Source organism: Bos grunniens, chromosome 6, assembly GCF_055505025.1.
Source record: "Bos grunniens cultivar Pamir isolate PY7600 chromosome 6, Bosgru_T2T1.0, whole genome shotgun sequence".
Classification (NCBI taxonomy): Eukaryota; Metazoa; Chordata; class Mammalia; order Artiodactyla; family Bovidae; genus Bos; species Bos grunniens.
In genome coordinates, this window is record NC_141170.1 from 103,262,611 (window position 1) to 103,285,087 (window position 22,477).

Below are 22,477 nucleotides of genomic sequence, written 5' to 3' on the forward strand. Positions count from 1 at the left end.
AGTTGACCCCTTGAGAGAGATTCAGATCATAATTTCTTCATGTACCTTCTTTGATGCCACCCAGCTGGCATTGGATCTGGCACAGGTGGAAATGGACTACACCTCTCTAATGACAGTGGTAAGTTGCAATTTTATTCTGGGCCTGCTTACAGAGGTTGGCAATACAGGGACCACATTTCATTTCTTTTTTTTTCCCCAATGAACTTTGCTAACCTAACTGGAGATAGTTTCCAAAGTTGGAAACTATATTGATTTGTAAGGAAGAAATTCTAACATTGGGGGAAAAAAAAATCAAAACTCCCGGAGAGAAAAATCAATATTCAGTTCCTGGTCATTTTCACTTTCTTTCTTTTTTTCTTTAATTTTCACTTTAGATCTCTCTGAAAATTAAAAAGTTTAGGAAGATCTTTTTTTTTTTTTCCCTCTCAAAGACACAATTTATTTACAAACAAAAGAAGCCAAGGAGCCTTAACTTTCCCCATTCCTTTTCTGACAAAAACTGACAGAACTGAGGTGGCTTGCAAGATTTTTGATTGGAACAGGGAAGTTGGGGCCTGGAGCCTTCTTAAAGACTGTGGCAGGGCAGAGGCCTCCCCCAAACACTGGGAAGAACAGGGTGACCTAGGGACCCACCTTCTGCTCCTGCTTCCCACTGCCCCCTCCAGAGGTGCTCTGTACGTGCCTCAGGTGGCATCCTGCATCTCCCTATCGTGGTGCTTGGCCAGAGTTCAAAGTATCGTCTTCCTTTGCCCCAAAGTTTGAGGTGGGCCTGAGCCATTTCAAAGCCCATCCCATGTAGACCTGTCCTAAAAAGATCTTACCATAGTGATCAACATGCCTTATTAATCTTGGAAGAGATTAAGGGAAATATAAAAGGTCAAAATTTTACTTGAATAGGAGATGTACAAATAATTACGTAAAAATAAACTCAAACTCCAAAATAGACACTTTCAATTCAGTGAATTGAAAAAGTTCAATTAAGTGAGTGGTGAGCACAGCATTACAGAGGAAGACATCTGATTTAAGACATCTGATTTAATAAGGGAATGAGATAGGTGTTCAAAAATCCAGTTTAACTCTGGGGTTTTCACAACACTCTGAGCATATGCCTTCCATGCTGCAGACAGTCGCTTGCTGCCTGAAAGCCTCTGAGTTTGTGAGCCAAGACTTTTTGCTCTGGGAGTAGCCAAGAGCAATTAAGGCCCAAGGAATGAGTTTTCCTTGGCCCTTGAGGGATGTCTGGGAAAGGAGATCAAATAGGAGGTAATAGGATCCTACCTCTCGTGCTTTCTTTATTCAGATATATTCTGATAAACTTCCCCTGTATGTGTTCAACACAGAGAATTATTTGGTAGCACAAAAAATGTATTTGAGATATAAAGGAAAACCTCAAGAACATTATTTGATAATGAAAACAATTTCTTATTATTGCTATTAAGATCAAAGCACTCCTCGAGAACAATTAGGCAACCTGCATGTTAATAGAAATCTAGAGTTACTTTTCACTGCAGATGGTGACTGCAGCCATGAAATTTAAAGACACTTGCCAACAAAGGTCCATCTAGTCAAGGCTATGGTTTTTCCAGTGGTCATGTATAGATGTGAGAGTTGGACTTGAAGAAAGCTGAGCACCGAAGAATTGATGCTTTTGAACTGTGGTGATGGAAAAGACTCTTGAGAGTCCCTTGTACTGCAAGGAGATCCAACCAGTCCATCCTAAAGGAGATCAGCCCTGGGTGTTCATTGGAAGGACTGATGCTAAAGCTGAAACTCCAATACTTTGGCCACCTGATGGGAAGAACTGACTCATTGGAAAAGACCTTGATGCTGGGAAAGATTGAGGGCAGGAGGAGAAGGGGATAACAGAGGATGAGATGGCTGGATGGCATCACCAACTCGATGGACATGGGTTTGGGTGGACTTGGAGTTGGTGATGGACAGGGAGGCCTGGTGTGCTGTGGTTCATAGGGTCGCAAAGAGTCGGACACAACTGAGCGACTGAACTGAAGAGTTACTTTTACATTATATTAAGGTTCCCACACTCTCCATATATGTGTGTGTGTGTGTGTGTGCATATATATGTTTGTATGTATTAATGAGAGCTTCCCTAGTGGCTCCGTGTTAAACAGTCCACCTGCCAATGCAGGAGACATGGGTTTGATCCCTGGATTGGGAAGATCCTCTGGAGAAGGAAATGGCAACCCACTCCAGTATTCTTGCCTGGGAAATCCCATGGACAGAAGACTGGCAGGCTACAGTCCATGGGGTCACAAAAGAGTCAGACATAACTTAGCAACTAAATAAATGTATTAATGAACTGGCTGCTAGGAAACTGCATTTACTCTTTATTTTTGTGTTAGTAGAAAATAGGAAAGCCCCGGGCCTGCTCCTGAAGCGTGAGGCCCACTCGAATTCCGTTTGGAGGCTTCTTTGAGCTCGCGGAGTATACATGAGCAAAGCACACCCTCCCGAGTTGAAGAAATTTATGGACAAGAAGTTATCATTGAAATTAAATGGTGGCAGACTTGTCCAAGGAATATTGCGGGGATTTGATCCCTTTATGAATCTTGTGATAGATGAATGTGTGGAGATGGCAACTAGTGGGCAACAGAACAATATTGGAATGGTGGTAATACGAGGAAATAGTATCATCATGTTAGAAGCCTTGGAATGAGTATGAACAATGGCTGTGTTCACCAGAGAAATCAACGCTTCCCTGTGTCCCCTCTCCACGTTTTACTACCAGAAAAATTGGGTTGTGTACATTTTCTTACTTTTTTGTTAAATAAACTTTTGTAATAGCCAAAAAAAAAAAACAAAAAACAAAAAAAGAAAATAGGAGATGCGTTGAAATTTATAATGAATAAACTTCTTTTAATTACAAAGAAATACCTAGACCCTCTCAGGCTCTCCCTCTGATAAACATTGGTCCAAACTATAAATGAGACCTTGAGAAAGGCATGAATCTCAATGAGTCCCTTTCCCACCATGATCCAACTTTAATCTGTCAGAGGCATGTGGCAGAACAGTGGACCATAGCTGAGCCTTCAGACCTGCAGAGCAGTTACTCTCATGTAAGACTGAGGAGGGCTTTACCACCTTATGACTTGGCCTAAGACAGTGAATACTAATTAAACTCCTAAAGACTGTCTTTTCAACGTGTTCTACAGCAAATAGCCTAAAAGGAACAACAACAAATCTTCAAATATTTTGATTATAAGGAAACTCTGAAGAGTATTCCTACCTGGTCTCAGTATTAATAGTTGTGCCATCTTAGGTACTTGATTTATTATCAAGAATAACGTAAATTGTGTTTCCACTGTTAGAAAAATTTGGAGGCAAATCTGGGACTTACCTTCGTAGACGTTTTTACCTTAATATAATATACATTTTTAACCTTATTCCCAACTCCATCTTGTAATCTCTACCCTTATTTTTTCTTCTGTTACTTGTTTTTATGATTGTATTATATTTTATACATCATTTTGCTGTATTTTGTATACAACAAGGAAGGAAAAGAATGCAAGGGAGGAGGAGAGAGGGAGGGAGAGCTGGAGGGAAGAAGACCACCCAGCCCCAAATGCAGGCAAAGGGAGCCTTGGCAGAAGTCATTTCAGCTCCTGTTAGAGGAAGGATAAGAAAGGGAAAGCTGTAGCACAGGGGGAGAGCACTAGACCTATTCTTGGAAGGCTTGAGTTCTTTCCTGATGGTGGTGGTGGTTTAGTTGCTAAGTCATGTCAGACTCTTGCAACCCCATGGACTGTAGCCTGCCAGGCTCCTTTGTCCGTTGGATTTTCCAGGCAATCATACTGGAGTGGTTTGCCATTTCTTTCTCCAGAGGCCCTTCCTGACCCAGGGATCAAACCCCGGTCTCCTGCACGGCAGGCAGATTCTTTACTAACTGAGCTGCCAGGGAAGCCTGAGTTCTTTCCTAGCCCTGCATTAATTGATTTACCAGGTATCTTAGGCAAATCCCTTTCCCTTTGGTGGCCTCAGTTTTCTCCTGTAGAATGAGGATTATTGGACAGTTAGGTGTCCTCCACTTGTCATGTTTTATGGTTCTTAGTAGGAAAAGGAGGAAGAGGGAAGGCGGAGTTTGGCCATCTGCACTGCAGATGGCCAGGCTCACATCCACACCCCCACCCTGGCCTGACCATCTATGGCTCACGTTCTCTCAGTGCTGTAGGCATTCACAGCAGCGGATTCCTCTCTAACAGTTGTACTTTGAGCCTGGAGTCTTTCTCAATTAGACCATGTAGAGAACTCTTGTAATGGTTCAAGTATCTTAGGAGAAAAATTAATGCTTCTGAACTGTGGTGTTGGAAGACTCTTGAGAGTCCCTTGGATTGCAAGGAGATCCAACTAGTCAATCCTAAAGGAAATCAGTCCTGAATATTCATTGGAAGGACTGATGCTGAAGCTGAAACTCCAATGCTTTGGCCACCTGATGCGAAAAGCCAACTCATTGGAAAAGACCCTGATGCTGGGAAAGACTGAAGACAGGAGGAGAAGGGGATGACAGAGGATGAGATGGTTGGATGGCATCACTGACTCGATGGACATGAGTTTGAGCAAGCTCTGGGAGTTGGTGAAGGACAGGGAAGCCTGGTGTGCTGCAGTCCATGGGGTCGCTAAGAGTCAGACAAGACGTGAGTGACTGAATTGACTGAACTAGGAGAAGAAAACTGTGGAAGAGATTGGAGGATGTTTAAAGTTGGAAAATAAGGTGACCTTGAGAAAAAATATCATCCACAAAATAAGAGTTTCCCAGAAGCCAAATGAGTAAAACAGTTCCCCAAATGTGGGATTTCCAAAATCATGATGATTTATATATGTATTTGGCTGCATGGGTCTTAGCTGTGGCACTTGGGATCTTTTGTTGCAACACATGGACTCTTTTGCGGGCTTCCCTCCTGGCTCAGCGGGTAAAGAATCCGCCTGCAACGCTGGAGACCTGGGCTGGATCCCTGGGTTGGGAAGATCCTCTGGAGAAGGGGAAGGTTACCCACTCCAGTATTCTGGCCTGGAGAATTGCACAGAACTGCACATTCCATGGGGTCTCAAAGAGTCAGACGTGACTAAGTGACTTTCACTAATCGACTCTCTAGCTGTGGCGTGATCTCTTCAATAGTTGCAGCACCAGTATTCTTGCCTCGGGCCTAGCTGCTCCAAGGCATGTGGGATCAGTTTCCTGACCAAGGTTCGAACCCATGTCTCCTGCATTGCAAAGTGGACTCCCAACCATCAGACTGCTAGGGAAGTCCCCATACTGATTTATTGACGTCTGATTCTTTGTTTGAAGTTCTGTACTTTAGACTTTTGAAGGTTTTTTTCTTTTTTAAGATCATATACTACCTGGTATAAAGTCTAATGATTTCCAGGGTATTCTGAATTTGGATCCAGTTTTTTTTTCTTTTTCTTTTTTTAATGGAGAAGGAAAGAGTGGCTTTGTTACTTTGCCAGGCAAAGGGGGAACACAGTAGGCTAGGGTCTCAAGAACTGTGCCCCCACTCTCTGGTGAATAGGGAGAAGTTATAAGTCAGGGAAGTCGTGAAGTCATGAAGTCGCTCAGTCGTCCAGCGTACTGGACTGGGTTGCCATTTCCTTCTCCAGGGGATCTTCCCAACCCAGGGATCGAACCCGGGTCTCCTGCATTGCGGGCAGACGCTTTACTGTCTGAGCCACCAGGGAATGCTAAGTCAGGCAAGGGTATGTGATAAAGATCAAGGCAGTAACAACAGTCTTGCATTCCTCTTTCTTCTACAAAGTTTCAATAGGTTGGGGTTGCTGACAAGATTAGGGTGTATGCAGAGTCATAGGTGGTCCAGTCTCCTAATCTTGATGAGCCTCTCACGTCCCTTTAATCTTGCCTCAGGTGGTTTCTTGGCTGCTTTCGGTGTACCTTCTAACCACTGCGAACATGGGCTGCGCGCGGTGTGGAGCATGCAGGCCGCGGTCGGCAGCCTGCACGCCATCTCGGCACCCAGCGTGCCCTGCTCGCCGCGGCCCTGGGGACTGCGAGCGGGTGCAGTCCCGGAGCTGCGCACCGGCCCTGCTCTGCTGTCGGGAAGCTTTGGGAGATGTTGTTTACTGTAGTCTGCCTGAAGTTGGGACAAAGTTGAACAAACAAGAGGTTAAAGCGTCTGCCTGCAATGCGGGAGACCTGGGTTCGATCCCTGGGTCGGGAAGATGCCCTGGAGAAGGAAATGGCAACCCACTCCAGTATTCCTGCCTGGAGAATCCCATGGACAGAGGAGCCTGGTGGGCTACAGTCCACGGGGTCGCAAAGAGTCGGACACGACTGAGCGACTTCACTCACTCTTCACTCACTTTAATCGCTGAATTTTTAAAACTGAAGTTTTAATGAAGATGGGGAAGAAGAAAAAATAGGATTAAGTTAATTGGAGATAAGTTAATTGGAAGGGGATTCAGTTCAGTTCAGTCGCTCAAGTCGTGTCCGACTCTTTGCGACCCCATGAATCGCAGCACACCAGGCCTCCCTGTCCATCACCAACTCCCGGAGTTCACCCAGACTCACGTCCATCAAATCAGTGATGCCATCCAGCCATCTCATCCTCTGTCGTCCCCTTCTCCTCCTGCCCCCAATCCCTCCCAGCATCAGAGTCTTTTCCAATGAGTCAACTCTTCACATGAGGTGGCCAAAGTACTGGAGTTTCAGCTTTAGCATCATTCCTTCCAAAGAAATCCCAGGGCAGATCTCCTTCAGAATGGACTGGTTGGATCTCCTTGCAGTCCAAGGGACTCTCAAGAGTCTTCTCCAACACCACAGTTTAAAAACATCAATTCTTTGGCGCTCAGCCTTCTTCACAGTCCAACTCTCACATCCATACATGACCACTGGAAAAACCACAGCCTTGACTAGACAGACCTTTGTTGGCAAAGTGATGTCTCTGCCTTTGAATATGCCATCTAGGTTGGACATAACCTTCCTTCCAAGGAGTAAGCATCTTTTAATTTCATGGCTGCAATCACCATCTGCAGTGATTGTGGAGCCCAAAAAAATAAAGTCTGACACTGTTTCCACTGTTTCCCCATCTATTTCCCATGAAGTGATGGGACCAGATGCCATGATCTTCGTTTTCTGAATGTTGAGCTTTAAGCCAACTTTTTCACTCTCCACTTTCACTTCATCAAGAGGCTTTTGAGTTCCTCCTCACTTTCTGCCATAAGGGTGGTGTCATCTGCATATCTGAGGTTATTGATATTTCTCCCAGCAATCTTGATTCCCGCTTGTGTTTCTTCCAGTCCAGCGTTTCTCATGATGTACTCTGCATAGAAGTTAAATAAGCAGGGTGATAATATACAGCCTTGATGTACTCCTTTTCCTATATGGAACCAGTCTGTTGTTCCATGTCCAGTTCTAACTGTTGCTTCCTGACCTGCATATAGGTTTCTCAAGAGGCAGGTCAAGTGGTCTGGTATTCCCATCTCTTTCAGAATTTTCCACAGTTTATTGTGATCCAGACAGTCAAAGGCTTTGGCATAGTCAATAAAACAGAAATAGATGTTTTTCTGGAACTCTCTTGCTTTTTCCATGATCCAGCGGATGTTGGCAATTTGGTCTCTGGTTCCTATCCCTTTTCTAAAACTAGCTTGAACATCTGAAAGTTCACAGTTCATGTATTGAGCTAGTAGGCTCTAATATTTCAGTTGTGAAATACTTGTCCTGTGACTATTACAGTAAATCACTGTAAACCTGGTTAGCTTAAAACAACAGAAATTTATTTCTCTCAGATCTAGACACCGGAAGTCCAAAATCAGTGTCACTAGGTCAAAATCAAGGTGTCACCTGGGCTATGCTCCTTTGGTAGCTAGAGGAGAGAATCTCTTAGTTGTTCCAATTTTTGATGGCTGCTGGCATTCCTTGGTTTGTGGCAGCATCACTCTTACCTTTGAGGCCAGTATCTTCAAATCTGTCTTCATATACCTTTCTCCTCTATATATCCGTGTTAAATCTCCCTCTGCCTCCTCCTAATAAGGATACATGTTATTGCATTTAGGGCCCACCTGGATAAACCAGGATAAGCTCTCCATCTCAATATCCTTATTTTAATCAGATCTGAAAAGGGTTTTTTTTTTTTTTTTTTCATATAAGGTAATGTTTATAGGTTCCAAGGATTAGGACCTAATATATTTGGGTAGCTGTTGTTCAGTCTATTGCAGTACTTTATTTAGTATTTGTAGAGTTTTCAGATTTTATGTGATGCAAGCCAGAATGCCTTTCTTCCTGGATTTTTTTTTTTCCATAGGAAAGAATGAATAAATTTGAGGAAAGCACAGGTTTTAAAATACTTTCAAGATCAAATGGGCACTACACATGTCAGATTCTTCTCCTTCCCTGTAATATCAAGCAGTTGGAAATTTGGCAATGTGTAGCCACAGATCATGAATAAATGGAAACTGTATGCTTAATCATTTCATTGATATTCAAAGTTGCCAGGTAACACTACTTGTATTTCCTCTGCTTTCAACAGAATAGATTTACTTAAAATAGTTTATTTCCCAAAGCGGGCAACTTCCATCATGTTTTTCTGGCACTGTATAATTTTAGAATGCACAAATACAATATATTAGGACAGTGATACAATGTCTGTGATAGATATTGAAGAATGGCCTGCTAAGGTCCAGTCCACTCTCCTTTTAGAGTGTCTTTATATAAAGTTGGGGGCTCTCCCTTGTGGCTCAGCTGGCAAAGAATCTGCCTGTAATGCGGGAGACCTGGGTTTGATCCCTGGGTTATCCAGTCCCATCACTTCATGGCAAATAGATGGGGAAACAATGGAAACAGACAGACTTTATTTTGGGGGGCTCTATGGCACGCCACTCCAGTACTCTTGCCTGGAAAATCCCATGGATGGAGGAGCCTGGTGGGCTGCAGTCCATGGGGTCGCGAAGAGTCGGACACAACTGAGCAACTTTCCTTTCACTTTTCACTTTCATGCATTGGAGAAGGAAATGGCAACCCACTCCAGTGTTCTTGCCTGGAGAATCCCATGGATGGGGGAGCAGGCTGCCGTCTATGGAGTTGCACAGAGTCGGACACGACTGATGCCACTTAGCAGCAGCAGCAGCAAAGCCACTGCAGATGGTAACTGCAGCCTTGAAATTAAAAGACGTTTGCTCCTTGGAAGAAAAGCTATGACCAATCTAGACAGCATATTAAAAAGCAGAGACATTACTTTACCAACAAAGGTCCGTTCAGTCAAAGCCATAGTTTTTCCAGTAGTCATGTATGGATGTGAGAGTTGGACTATAAAGAAAGCTGAGCACCGAAGAATTGATGCTTTTGAACTGTGGTGATGAAGACTCTTGAAAGTCCCTTGGACTGCAAGGAGATCCAACCAGTCCATCCTAAAGGAAATCAATCCTGAAAATTCATTGGAAGGACTGATGCTGAAGCTGAGACTCCAATACTTTGGCCACCTGATGCAAAGAACTGACTCATTTGAAAAGACCCTGATGCTGGGAAAGATTGACGGTGGGAGGAAAAGGGGACAACAGAGGATGAGATGGTTGGATGTCATCACCGACTCAGTGGACATGAGTTTGAGTAGGCTCTGGGGGTTGGTGATGGATAGGGAAGCCTGGTGTGCTGCAGTCCATGGGGTCGCAAAGAGTCAGACACGACTGAGCAACTGAACTGAACTGAACTGATGTAAACTTGAGACTGGAAAACTGAAAACTATGTTGACCAATCTCCTTTGCATCTGTAATCTGGATGCAAGTTAAAGTGAAAGTGAAGTCGCTCAGTCGTGCCTGACTCTTTGCAACTCCATGGATGGTAGCCCACCAGGTTCCTCCATCCATGGAATTTTCTAGGCAAGAGTACTAGAGTGGGTTGCCATTTCCTTCTCCAGGGGATCTTCCCAACCCAGGGATCGAACCTGGGTGTCCCTCATTGCAGGCAGACGCTTTACCATCTGAGCCATAGGTTCTGTCTATTAGATACAGTCATGACACATTTGGAAGGAAGAAAGTTGTGGGGAAAAAATCTGTTTTTCTGTGCCATATACATCATTCTCAGTACTTCACTTCTGATGCCAGATGTGTAGGCTTTTTCACTCTGAGCAGTTTTCCAGTTTGCTATTGACACCAACTAGATGTCTGAGTGGAACTCGATTCTGATGTTACCTGGAGATAGTATCAGATTGCACAGGTTAAAGGGCTTAGTCCTGCAAGACTCCACCCCACGTCCCCAGTTCAGATACCTATCATAAGTCCAGGTTATCACCTGTGCTTTTGACATACCTGCCACTAATAGGAGGTTCCCCAACCCCTCCATAGGTTTAATAATATGCTATAATGACTCAGAGAACTGAAGAAAATATTTTACTTACTAGATTACTAGTTTATCATAAAGGTTTCAACTCAGGAACAGCCAGATGGAAGAGATGCATAAGGCAAGGTATAGAGCTTTCCATAGTCAGGGGATGGCTGATCGTTCCCTTGGGCACCAGCCTTTATCTTGAAGCTAACTGAAAGTCATGTCATTGATAAAAACTCAGGTGTGATTGAAAGGACCTTGTTATGAATAATAACAATACTCCAAGTCCATCCACGTTGCTGTAATGGTAAACTTTCTCTTTTATGACTGAGCAGTATTCCATGTTAATATACATACCATTTCTTCTTTGTCCATGCATCTGTTGATGGACACTAAATTTGCTTCCATGTCTAAGCAATCATAAATAATGTTGCTATGAACATTGGGGTACATGTATCTTTTACTATTAATGTTTTTATTTTTTTCATATGGATACCCAGGAATGAAATTTCTGGGGCATGTGGTAGTTCAAGTTTTAGTTGTTTGAGAGACCTCCACACGCTTTTCCACAAGGGCTGCACCAATTTATATTCCCACTGACAGTGTCGGAGGACTTTTTCTTTCAGCATATAATTGCCGAAATTTCTTCTTTGTTGTCTTTTTGATGCCAGCAATTAGGACAGCTGGTTTTGGTTTGAATTTCCCTGACGGTCAGTGTTGTTAAGCACCTTTTCAGCACCTGGTAGCTATCTGTATGTGTTCTTTGGAGAAATGTCTATTTAAATCCTCTCCCTAATGTTTAAGCAGATTATTTGTTTAATATCCAGTTGTATGAGTTCTTTGTATATTTTGGGTATCAACATTTTGTTGGATGTGTCTTTTGCAAACATCTTCTCCCATTCAGTAAGTGGCCTTTTCGGGTTTTTTTGATAGTTTCTTTTGCTATGCAAAAGCCTTTTCGTTTGTTAGTCCATTTTTTATTTTTGTTTTGTTTCCCTTGCCTGAGACATATTAAAAAAATTTTTTTTCTATGAGTGATGTCAGAAAATTTAACTGTTTATGTTGTCCCCAGAAGTTTCATGTTATCAGACCTTAAGATTAAATCTTTAATCTACTTTGAGTTTATGTTTGTTCATGGTTTTACAGAACATATTCAGTTGCTCAGTCATGTCTGACTTTGCAACTCTATGGGCTGTAGACTGTCAAGGATTTTCCTGGTAAGAATTCGGAAGTGAGTTGCCATTTCCTCCTTCAGGGGCTCTTCCTGACCCAGGGGTCAAACCTGGGTCTCTTGCACTGCAGATGATTTCTTGACCACTGAGCCACCCACCAGGAAAGCCCAATAGAAAAGTCTAGTTTTATTCTTCTACATGTAGCTGTCCAATTCTCTTAAGACCGTTTATCAGAAAAGCTGTTTTCTCTTCTTTCTCAATTTTATATTCCTAGCTCCTTTGTCATTGATTAATTGCCCATATAAGAGGGGCTCGTTTCTGGGCCCTCTGTTCTGTTGCACTGAGCTTTGTGTCTGTTTTTATGCCTGTACCAGACTGTTCTGGCATGCCAATACTGGTGCCACAGGCTGTGGGCAGGCCTGGGCCCTAGACTCCAGGCGCTAGTAAAGCTAAAGGGAGCATTCCAAATGGCCTAAACCAGTGTCCTCAGAGTAGATCAAGCTCCTCAGAATGACTGGCACCAGTGTTTATGTCTCGAGGATGAACTCCAATTGCCTCTGTCTCTTCGGGAGATTTTCCAAGATCAGCAAGTGGGTCTGACCCAGGCTCCTTTCAAATTACTGCTTCTGCCCTGGGTCCTGGAATGCGTGAGACTTTGTGGGTGCCCTTTAAGAGTGGGGTCTCTATTTCCCCCAGCCCTCTGCCTCTCTGGAAAGTAAGCCCTGCTGGCTTTCAAAGCCAAATATTCTGGGGGCTTATCTTCCTTGTACTGGACCCTTGGGCTGGAGACCTCAGTGTAGGACTCAGACCCCTTGCTCCTTGGGGAGAAGCTCTGCAATTCTAATTTGCAACTCCCATTTGTGAGTTGCGCATTTGGGGTTATGGGTCTTGACTATGTCTCTGTACCTTCTACCATTGTGTTGTGGTTTCTCCTTTATATCTTTGGTTGTATATTGGGATGCATTTAATTTGCATGAAATTTTAGATAAATTTCCTGAGATGTGTTAGTCTCAACTATTCAGGCAGGTTTGGAGTTGATGTGGCTCAGGTATAAGAGTTAGACCATCTGAGTTCTATTTCCTAGTACCATGGCTTGGGGGTTGGAGTAGGTAGAGAGACAGGGAGCAGAAAGTTAACCTCTCCTTTCACTAAAGTGAAAATGAAAGCCTCTCGGTTATTTCCGACTCCTTGCAACCCCATGGACTATACAGTTCATGGAATTCTCCAGGCCAGAATACTGGAGTAGGTAGCCTTTCCCTTCTCCAGAGGATCTTCCCAACCCAGGGATCGAACCCAGGTCTCCCGCAATTCAGGCAGATTCTTTACCAGCTGAGCCACAAGGGAAGCCCAAGGATTCTGTAGTGTGTAGCCTTACCGCTTTTCCAGCGGATCTTCGCAACCCAGGAATCAAGGGTCCCTGCATTTCAGGTGGGTTCTTTACCAACTGTGCTATCAGGGAAGCCCTCCTTTCAGTAAGCAGTATACATTGTATAGTGTTTTTTCCTAAGCTGCACAAAAGTCCCTGTGGGCTAGCTGTGGTCATGGCTGCATTGTTGAGGGGAAGTCAGGAGGTCAGTGTTGTCCTTGATGTCATCTGGCATCCATTGGAACAGTCATCCTATCTGGTCCTTAAATGAAAGTCCATGTAATTGCCTAGTTGTACCTAATTCCCATCCATGGGCCCTCCATTTTTATCACTCTCTCTGTGCTTCTCTGAGGAGCCATGTAAAACATCCAGGCTGTGTCGGAGCATGGGAAAGCCTAAGGCATTGTCTCCAATGCTACCTGGGTAGGTGTGCCGTGCAACAACTTTTCCTCCAAGGCTATGTCATTTCCACAGGCTCTGCCTAAACAATGGGAGCTGGTTTCCTTTCCTCCCAGAGACCAGCAACCCATATAGGGGTTTTGAATCCTTCCTAGATCTCAACCCAAGAACTCAAGGGCAAGCTTCCTCTTTCTGGGACCCTTTAGATGCTCTGTTACCACTTCTGTGTTTCCACTGCAATAAGATGGAGTCTTCTTTTAGCCTGAGGATTCCTTTGTACTTTAGAGGTTGGAGATTGACAGGGAGTAGAGTGAGAATGGGATATTTTTCTCTTATGTATCAGGTACTTTCCCATTTATACTGTATCTGTCATGGCTCTTTGTTAGTCTCCAAACTGCCTAAGTTTTAAAATCCCAAATCTAAGAATTAAATCTTTTAATTTGTTGACACATTCTGTCCTCTAGTCCAGGAGGTAGAACAATCTGGTTGTCTGAATGGTGGTGGTAGTTTGTGTGTGGGGAGGCAAATGGGGAATTAGAGAAGAAAATATTGAGGAATGGGGGTATAAGAATATTTTAATATTTTAAAGCATCAAATAAAGTTTTTTTCTTGTGTTCTTTTTCTTGGTCCTAACTAAGGCCCTCAGAGGCATTATTTCCCCAATTTGAATAATGCAGCAGCCCTTTTAAAGAGAAAGTCATTTGTGACTTCCCTGGTGGCCCAGCAGTTAAGACTCCATGCTTCCACTCCTGGGGGCACCAATTCACTCCCTGGTCAGGGAACTAAGATCTCACGTGCCACTTGGTGGCTAAAAAGTAAAAACAGAAATAAATAAGAAAAAGAAAATCATTTGGCACATCCCTGAGAATAAATCTTTGAACCAGGTCACTGAACTATAGTTGTGAAACTGTGCCTTCGGAGAAGGTTACTCAAGTGCTGGACAGGGGTTCTGACTCAACATCTTTATTTGGCGATGTTTCCCTGGAGTAGAGCCCTCTCTGTTTTCATGAAAGGGATTTAAAGTCACAGTGCACATATAGGTAAAGACTTTGGGGATGCATTCTCTTTCATGAGAGCTAACTTGTGTTGCATGGGGCTATGGGTGGTTATTTCTTTGTCTCGCTTCCAGTTGTTTTGACATGAATTTAAACCTAGACCAATCAGGTATGACCTAAATCAAATCCCTTATGATTATACAGTGGAAGTGAGAAATAGATTTAAGGGCCTAGATCTGATAGATAGTGTGCCTGATGGAACTATGGAATGAGGTTCGTGACATTGTACAGGAGACAGGGATCAAGACCATCCCCATGGAAAAGAAATGCAAAAAGGCAAAATGGCTGTCTGGGGAGGCCTTACAAATGGCTGTGAAAAGAAGAGAAGTGAAAAGCAAAGGAGAAAAGGAAAGATATAAGCATCTGAATGCAGAGTTCCAAAGAATAGCAAGAAGAGATAAGAAAGCCTTCTTCAGCGATCAATGCAAAGAAATAGAGGAAAACAACAGAATGGGAAAGACTAGGGATCTCTTCAAGAAAATCAGAGATACCAAAGGAACATTTCATGCAAAGATGGGCTCGATAAAGGACAGAAATGGTATGGACCTAACAGAAGCAGAAGATATTAAGAAGAGATGGCAAGAATACACAGAAGAACTGTACAAAAAAGAGCTTCACGACCCAGATAATCACGATGGTGTGATTACTGACCTAGAGCCAGACATCCTGGAATGTGAAGTCAAGTGGGCCTTAGAAAGCATCACTACAAACAAAGCTAGTGGAGGTGATGGAATTCCAGTGGAGCTATTCCAAATCCTGAAAGATGATGCTGTGAAAGTGCTGCACTCAATATGCCAGCAAATTTGGAAAACTCAGCAGTGGCCACAGGACTGGAAAAGGTCCGTTTTCATTCCAATCCCAAAGAAAGGCAATGCCAAAGAATGCTCAAACTACCACACAACTGCACTCATCTCACATGCTAGTAAAGTAATGCTCAAAATTCTCCAAGCCAGGCTTCTGCAATATGTGAACTGTGAACTTCCAGATGTTCAAGCTGGTTTTAGAAAAGGCAGAGGAACCAGAGACCAAATTGCCAACATCCACTGGATCATGGAAAAAGCAAGAGAGTTCCAGAAAAACATCTATTTCTGCTTATTGACTATGCCAAAGCCTTTGACTGTGTGGATCACAATAAATTGTGGAAAATTCTTCAAGAGATGGGAATACCAGACCACCTGACCTGCCTCTTGAGAAATTTGTATGCAGGTCAGGAAGCAACAGTTAGAACTGGACATGGAACAACAGACTGGTTCCAAATAGGAAAAGGAGTACATCAAGGCTGTATATTGTCACCCTGTTTATTTAACTTCTATGCAGAGTACATCATGAGAAACGCTGGACTGGAAGAAACACAAGCTGGAATCAAGATTGCCGGGAGAAATATCAATAACCTCAGATATGCAGATGACACTACCCTTATGGCAGAAAGTGAAGAGGAACTAAAAAGCCTCTTGATGAAAGTGAAAGAGGAGAGTGAAAAAGTTGGCTTAAAGCTCAACATTCAGAAAACGAAGTTCATGGCACCCTGTCCCATCACTTCATGGGAAATAGATGGGGAAACAGTGGAAACAGTGTCAGACTTTATTTTTCTGAGCTCCAAAATCACTGCAGATGGTGACTGCAGTCATGCAATTAAAAGACGCTTACTCCTTGGAAGGAAAGTTATGACCAACCTAGATAGCATATTCAAAAGCAGAGACATCACTTTGCCAACAAAGGTCTGTCTAGTCAAGGCTATGGTTTTTCCTGTGGTCATGTATGGATGTGAGAGTTGGACTGTGAAGAAGGCTGAGCGCTGAAGAATTGATGCTTTTGAACTGTGGTGTTGGAGAAGGCTCTTGAGAGTCCCTTGGACTGCAAGGAGATCCAACCAGTCCATTCTGAAGGAGATCAGCCCTGGGATTTCTTTGGAAGGAATGATGCTAAAGCTGAAACTCCAGTACTTTGGCCACCTCATGCCAAGAGTTGACTCATTGGAAAAGACTCTGATGCTGGGAGGGATTGACGGAAAGAGAAGGGGACGACAGAGGATGAGATGGCTGGATGGCATCACTGACTCGATGGACGTGAATCTGGGTGAACTCCGGGAGTTGATGATGGACAGGGAGGCCTGGCGTGCTGCAATTCATGGGCTCACAACGAGTCGGACACGACTGAGGGACTGATCTGATCTGATCTGAAGGGAAATGTGATCATCTCCTGCTTGATCATCATCTTCCTCTTTTTTTGACTGCCCTTAATTCTTTCTTTCAGATCTGTCACTTCAGAAATCCGGAGAATTACAGAAAGTCTGGAAGTGTTTTCTTATTTGAAAAAATTTGGCTGTGTGTCTTCTTTTTTTAAAAAAATTATTTTTCCCCCTTTTTTCTTGAGGTATATTCTATATGCAATGAAATGCACAAATATTAAGTGAACAGTTTGAAGAATTTTTGCTTACTTATATATCCACATGCAGTCAGTACTGAGATCAAAGTAGAAACAGTTCCATGATTCTGGTGGTTTCCTAATGCCCCCCTTCCTAGTCAATACTTTCTCCCCGCAGGTAGCCACCACTGCGATTCCTACCAGCTCTTTGGTGGAGTCTTTGGCATTCTGTGGGCATTCTCTTCTGACAGCTGGTGAAGGAAGCCTGTCTAGATTGTTCGTTTGGCCAGTGGAAAGAGTGAGTCTGTTGGTATTGTGGAAGAACCCCAGCTCTTTTGTTCTGTCACTCAGTATTCCTCTGCTGCTGCTTTTTGTTGGACAAGCTTTTCCCTCTGGATTGGAGAAGTTTGAGATTCAGGTGCTTGGGGAATAGGGGCGATGCAGGTCATTTGGTTTGCTTTGGACCCAGGTCTTAGGCTGCCCTTGGCTAGGGAAATGATGTCTTTCAAATAGTGCATCCTCGTCCATCAATAAGAAGGATGTTTTTATGATTTTCCATAGTCTACCTTCTTCTCCTCCGTGACACTGTCTCTGAGGTGGCCTACAACTGGTTACAATGATGCGGTCTTAGGTTGTAGCTAAGGTCTGAAATATCCGCTTCAGCTCAAGAAATGCAATTGGTGGTGGGTAGTTGCTGAGATTTAAGTGTTAAGGCTTACATTTTGTTTTAGACATTTCCATAAAGTTTTCTAAATTCAGTGGTTAAAGGGCTGGTCCTATGAACATTTGTAAGATTGGGACTCATGAGACCATTGGGGTTGAAGTGATCCAGTTCTGCAGGTGCTAATGTTGGTGCTACCCCAACGTGATCCACTAAAGAAAAATACAAAAGTTGGTGCAAGTTGTTGAGGAAGGAATAAACCTCAACCCAGGCATGGAGTGTGACCCCTCCTGTTGGATCAGAGAAAAATAAGAATTTGGGGAGGAGAAGCATTGATTCCCTCTTCTGGGACTTAAAATTGAAGGAGAGATCTACCTAGAGGGACATTAATTTATTTATTTTTGGAACAAGGATGGACTTGTTAGTTGGAGGAGCTTCATTATCTTAAATTTATAAGGTGGTGGCCAGGTTCAAGGATTTCACACATTTGGATTTACATTTTCATGTGATCCATGTTGTGCATCCATCCATATTGGCTGGAAAGTTTAGCACAGCTTAATTTGATTGTTCTAAGCAGGCAGCATGAGTTTCATCTGTTGTGGTATTGTAGGTTAGTTTCCCAGTAGTCTGTATGTATATGGACACAGTAGTCTGTGTGTATATGTGTGTACTGGGGTCAGAAGACTTTACTTTCTGCAAGTGCAGAGTTTAATCAGGGGAATAGAGAAGGTACAAATACTGGAATGGGGAGAACTTCATTCTGTGGCCTTCCTCCCTAATTCTCCCCAGGAAAGAGCTACAATTATATTTTTTAAAATCCTTAATGTTTTGTTGTTATGTGTCTGTTTATTTTTTCTCTGTAGGTAAAATGCTGGTGCTCATATGAATAGAGACAGGAATACATGATGATGGGAAGGGCAGACAGTGGCTCGTGTTTTCCGTGGTCAGAATTGTACTTACACCTCTGCTTTTGGCCTGCTTTTATTCCGCGACCCCCCCGACCCCCCGCCCCCGGCCACTTCAGATATTCTCATTCAGTGTCTTAGAACTCTGAGTGGTTCTTTTTTGCTGAAATCCCTTCCTTTTCCCCTGCAAGACCCTGGTGTTTTCATCTTCTTTCCATCCACTAGAAGCTTGTTGAGTTCTCATGTCTATTGACTGTGCCCTCTTGTTCTCTTTTGTTGTCTGCCATCTTGAACCAAAGGCTGTCAGACATAATTTGGGATATACACAGACAGTTGTAAATAGTGCGCCTTTAAGACTGAATTCTTTGGTGCTCAGCTTTCTTCACAGTCCAACTCTCACATCCATACATGACCACAGGAAAAACCATAGCCTTGACTAGACAGACCTTTGTTGGCAAAGTAATGTCTCTGCTTTTGAATATGCTATCTAGGTTGGTCATAACTTTCCTTCCAAGGAGCAAGTGTCATTTAATTGCATGGCTGCAATCACCATCTGCAGTGACTTTGGAGCCCAAATAATAAAGTCTGACACTGTTTCCCCTGTTTCCCCATCTATTTCCCATGAAGTGATGGGACCAGATGCCATGATCTTCGTTTTCTGAATGTTGAGCTTTAAGCCAACTTTTTCACTCTCCTCTTTCACTTTCATCAAGAGGCTTTTTAGTCCCTCTTCACTTTCTGCCATAAGGGTGGTGTCATCTGCATACCTGAGGTTATTGATATTTCTCCTGGCAATCTTGATTCTAGCTTGTGCTTCTTCCAGCCCAGCGTTTCTCATGATGTAGTCTGCATAGAAATTAAATAAACAGGGTGACAATATACAGCCTTGACGTACTCCTTTCCCTATTTGGAACCAGTCTGTTGTTCCATGTCCAGTTCTAACTGTTGCTTCCTGACCTGCATACAGATTTCTCAAGAGGCAGATCAGGTGGTCTGGTATTCCCATCTCTTTCAGAATTTTCCACAATTTATTGTGATCCACACAGTCAAAGGCTTTTGCATAGTCAATAAAGCAGAAATAGATGTTTTTCTGGAACTCTCTTGCTTTTTCCATGATCCAGCGGATGTTGGCAATTTGATCTCTGGTTCCTCTCCCTTTTCTAAAACCAGCTTGAACATCTGGAAGTTCACGGTTCACATATTGCTGAAGCTTGGCTTGGAGAATTTTGAGCATTACTTTACTAGCATGTGAGATGAGTCCAATTGTGTGATAGTTTGAGCATTCTTTGGCATTGCCTTTCTTTGGGGTTGGAATGAAAACTGACCTTTTCCAGTCCTGTGGCCACTGCTGAATTTTCCAAATTTGCTGGCATATTGAGTGCAGCACTTTCACAGCATCATCTTTCAGGATTTGGAATAGCTCCACTGGAATTCCATCACCTCCACTAGCTTTGTTTGTAGTGATGCTTTCTAAGGCCCACTTGACTTCACATTCCAGGATGTCTGGCTCTAGGTGAGTGTGAGTGATCACACCATCATGATTATCTTGGTCATGAAGATCTTTTTTGTACAGTTCTTCCGTGTATTCTTGCCACCTCTTCTTAATATCTTCTGCTTCTGTTAGGTCCATACCATTTCTGTCCTTTATCGAGCCCACCTGTGCATAAAATGTTACCTTGGTATCTCTAATTTTCTTGGAGTGATCTCTAGTCTTTCCCATTCTGTTGTTTTCCTCTATTTCTTTGCATTGTAAAGAAAGCTAAGTGCCAAAGAATTGATGCTTTTGAACTGTGGTGTTGGAGAAGACTCTTGAGAGTCCCTTGGACTGCAAGGAGATCCAACCAGTCCATTCTGAAGGAGATCAGCCCTGGGTGTTCTTTGGAAGGAATGATGCTAAAGCTGAAACTCCAATACTTTGGCCACCTCATGCGAAGAGTTGACTCATTGAGAAAGACTCTGATGCTGGGAGGGATAGGGGGCAGGAGGAGAAGGGGACGACAGAGGATGAGATGGCTGGATGGCATCACCGACTTGATGGATGTGAGTTTGAGTGAACTCCAAGAGTTGATGATGGATAGGGAGGCCTGGCGTGCTGTGATTCATGGGGTCGCGAAGAGTCAGACACGACTGAGCCACTGAAGTGAACTGAACTGAAGACTGAATTGGGCTTCCCTGGTGGCTCCGTGGTAAAGAATCTGCCCTCCAATGCAGGAGATATGGGTTCAATCCTTGGGTTGGGAAGATCCCCTAGAGAAGGAAATGGCAACCCACTCCGGTATTCTTGCCTGGAAAATCACATGGACAGAGGAGCCTGGTGGGCTATAGTCCATGGGGTCTCAAAGAATTGGAGACAACTTAGCTACTAACCAACCCACTCTTGCCTGGGGAATCCCATGGACGGAGGAGCCTGGTAGGCTACAGTCCATGGGTTCGCAAAGAGTCGCACACAACTGAGCAACTTCACTCACTAGCAACTAACCAAGAACAACAAGATTGAATTAACAGCCCATTCTAGATTATTTCAGATGCTTCTAGAATAAGAAAGTAGAAATATTCACAAGGTACTAATGGACAGAACTCCCTGTCATGTCTAGGAGCATTGACAATTTCCTGACAAAGGAATAAAGATATTCCAATATTTCCCTCCTGCTAATTGACTGTCAAAGTGCTACTGAGCTTGTTAACAGGCTAAAAAACAAAATGCTGGTGAATGTTGTTGGCTTAGGAGAAGATTACTGTTCCTTCACAAATTATTCCATCTGTGGCCAGTTTCTCTTTTTTCCTTAATATGAAAGTGTCCTCTTCCTTTATTTATTTGTTTTTGGTTATGGTAATACTCACAGCCGTATGTCCTGCCTCCCTTACAGGTAGACGTGTCATTGGATACAGTCCTAGCAAATGAGATACAAGCAGAAGCGACGAGAGGGTGGCATTCTTGGAAAGCTCTTTAAAAGGAGACCGATACTACTGACAGAATCCTTCTTTGCTTTCTCTTCCTCCTGACTGAAGGGACTTTCAAGATTCCAGGAGCTCAGAGTATACTCTAGAAGGGGCTCAGGACCCAGTCCCTTGTCCTTTTATGCGTGTGGAAGGATGAATTCAGAGGAGAGCTTAAGTTGGTAGGACTTCTTTGTCTGGGCAGGAGTGCTAATTTAGCTCTCTTTCTGATTTTACTTTCTATGCATAGATAGGTATTTCCTGCTTAATTCCAGTAATTCATTTCTGAAAATCAGACTTTATGGTATTAATATAAGAACATTCACAGGAAATGTATTTCACATTATTTTAAATTACAAAAATTATATAATGCTGCATATTAATCCCAAACTCTGAGCCAACTTCTTGAAATGTAAACACATCCAAATACTATGTATAATAAATAAACTGTCAATAAGAATGGAAAATGTTTAAAATATCATTTCCCAGTCACCAAAAAAAAATTAATATGAATGTTAATTTCTTTGCTTTGTCTGTAGTTAATACAACCTCTCTTGGTGCCAGCAAGAGTTATACATCCACTTAACTGACCCTTGGGGTTCTTTTCATATGATTCTTTTATTCTGTCAGTTTGGAAAATAATTGAGACTTTTTATGTGTATTGTTTAGTTTAAAATGTTGTATTGAGTTTTAAAGACATACATACACATTTTGCCTATGTAAATATTATTTCCCAAAATGTGCTAAGAGATATGTACCATTATGAGGTTTGGATGTTAAAGACCAAGAGATGTCCCACCAGGAAAAGATGACTTACCCGCCTTTCTTTCAGGGATTTCTCTGCTAGTATGTGGATCTTTGTGAGTAGAATTTAAAGACTCAGAATTTCATGTTCTTACTAGCCATCCTTTCACCTCCCATTTCTATACCATTATCACATCAAGACAAGTTTCTTTGTGTAATTAAGGAAAAGGGTTATATTGAGAAATGTAAACTTGTCAAATGCCACCCAGCAGCACAGCTTGGAAAGTTCCCATAGAGAGAAACATATTTAAAAAACAGAGCCACAGATTCTGGCACGTTGACCTGGAATCATAATGAAGGTTCTTCTAGCAACTCTGATATAATTTTCTTTAATTCATTCTGAAGCTCAGAGATAGATGAAATATACTTTTTGCTCTAAAGTCAAACCTGGGTTCAAATCTTCCCTCACCACTTACCATCTTTGTACCTGTTGAAGAGCAAACTGTAAAACTTTACTGAGAGAATCTTAATAAATGTCCAGTATAAGAACAAACGACACGATTTCAGTTTGTCTTCTTTTAAACCTATA

At 42.8% G+C, this 22,477-nt stretch overlaps 1 long non-coding RNA gene and 1 pseudogene across 1 annotated transcript; both read left to right on the forward strand.

Moving 5' to 3' along the window:
* LOC147371133 (uncharacterized) lies at nucleotides 1-22,441 on the forward strand. The gene is made up of 2 exons (XR_015165848.1): nucleotides 1-118; nucleotides 21,075-22,441. It is a non-coding gene; the product is annotated as an uncharacterized LOC147371133 (long non-coding RNA).
* LOC147371134 (small nuclear ribonucleoprotein G pseudogene) lies at nucleotides 2,354-2,836 on the forward strand (annotated as a pseudogene).
* Nucleotides 22,442-22,477: the final 36 nt, after the last annotated feature.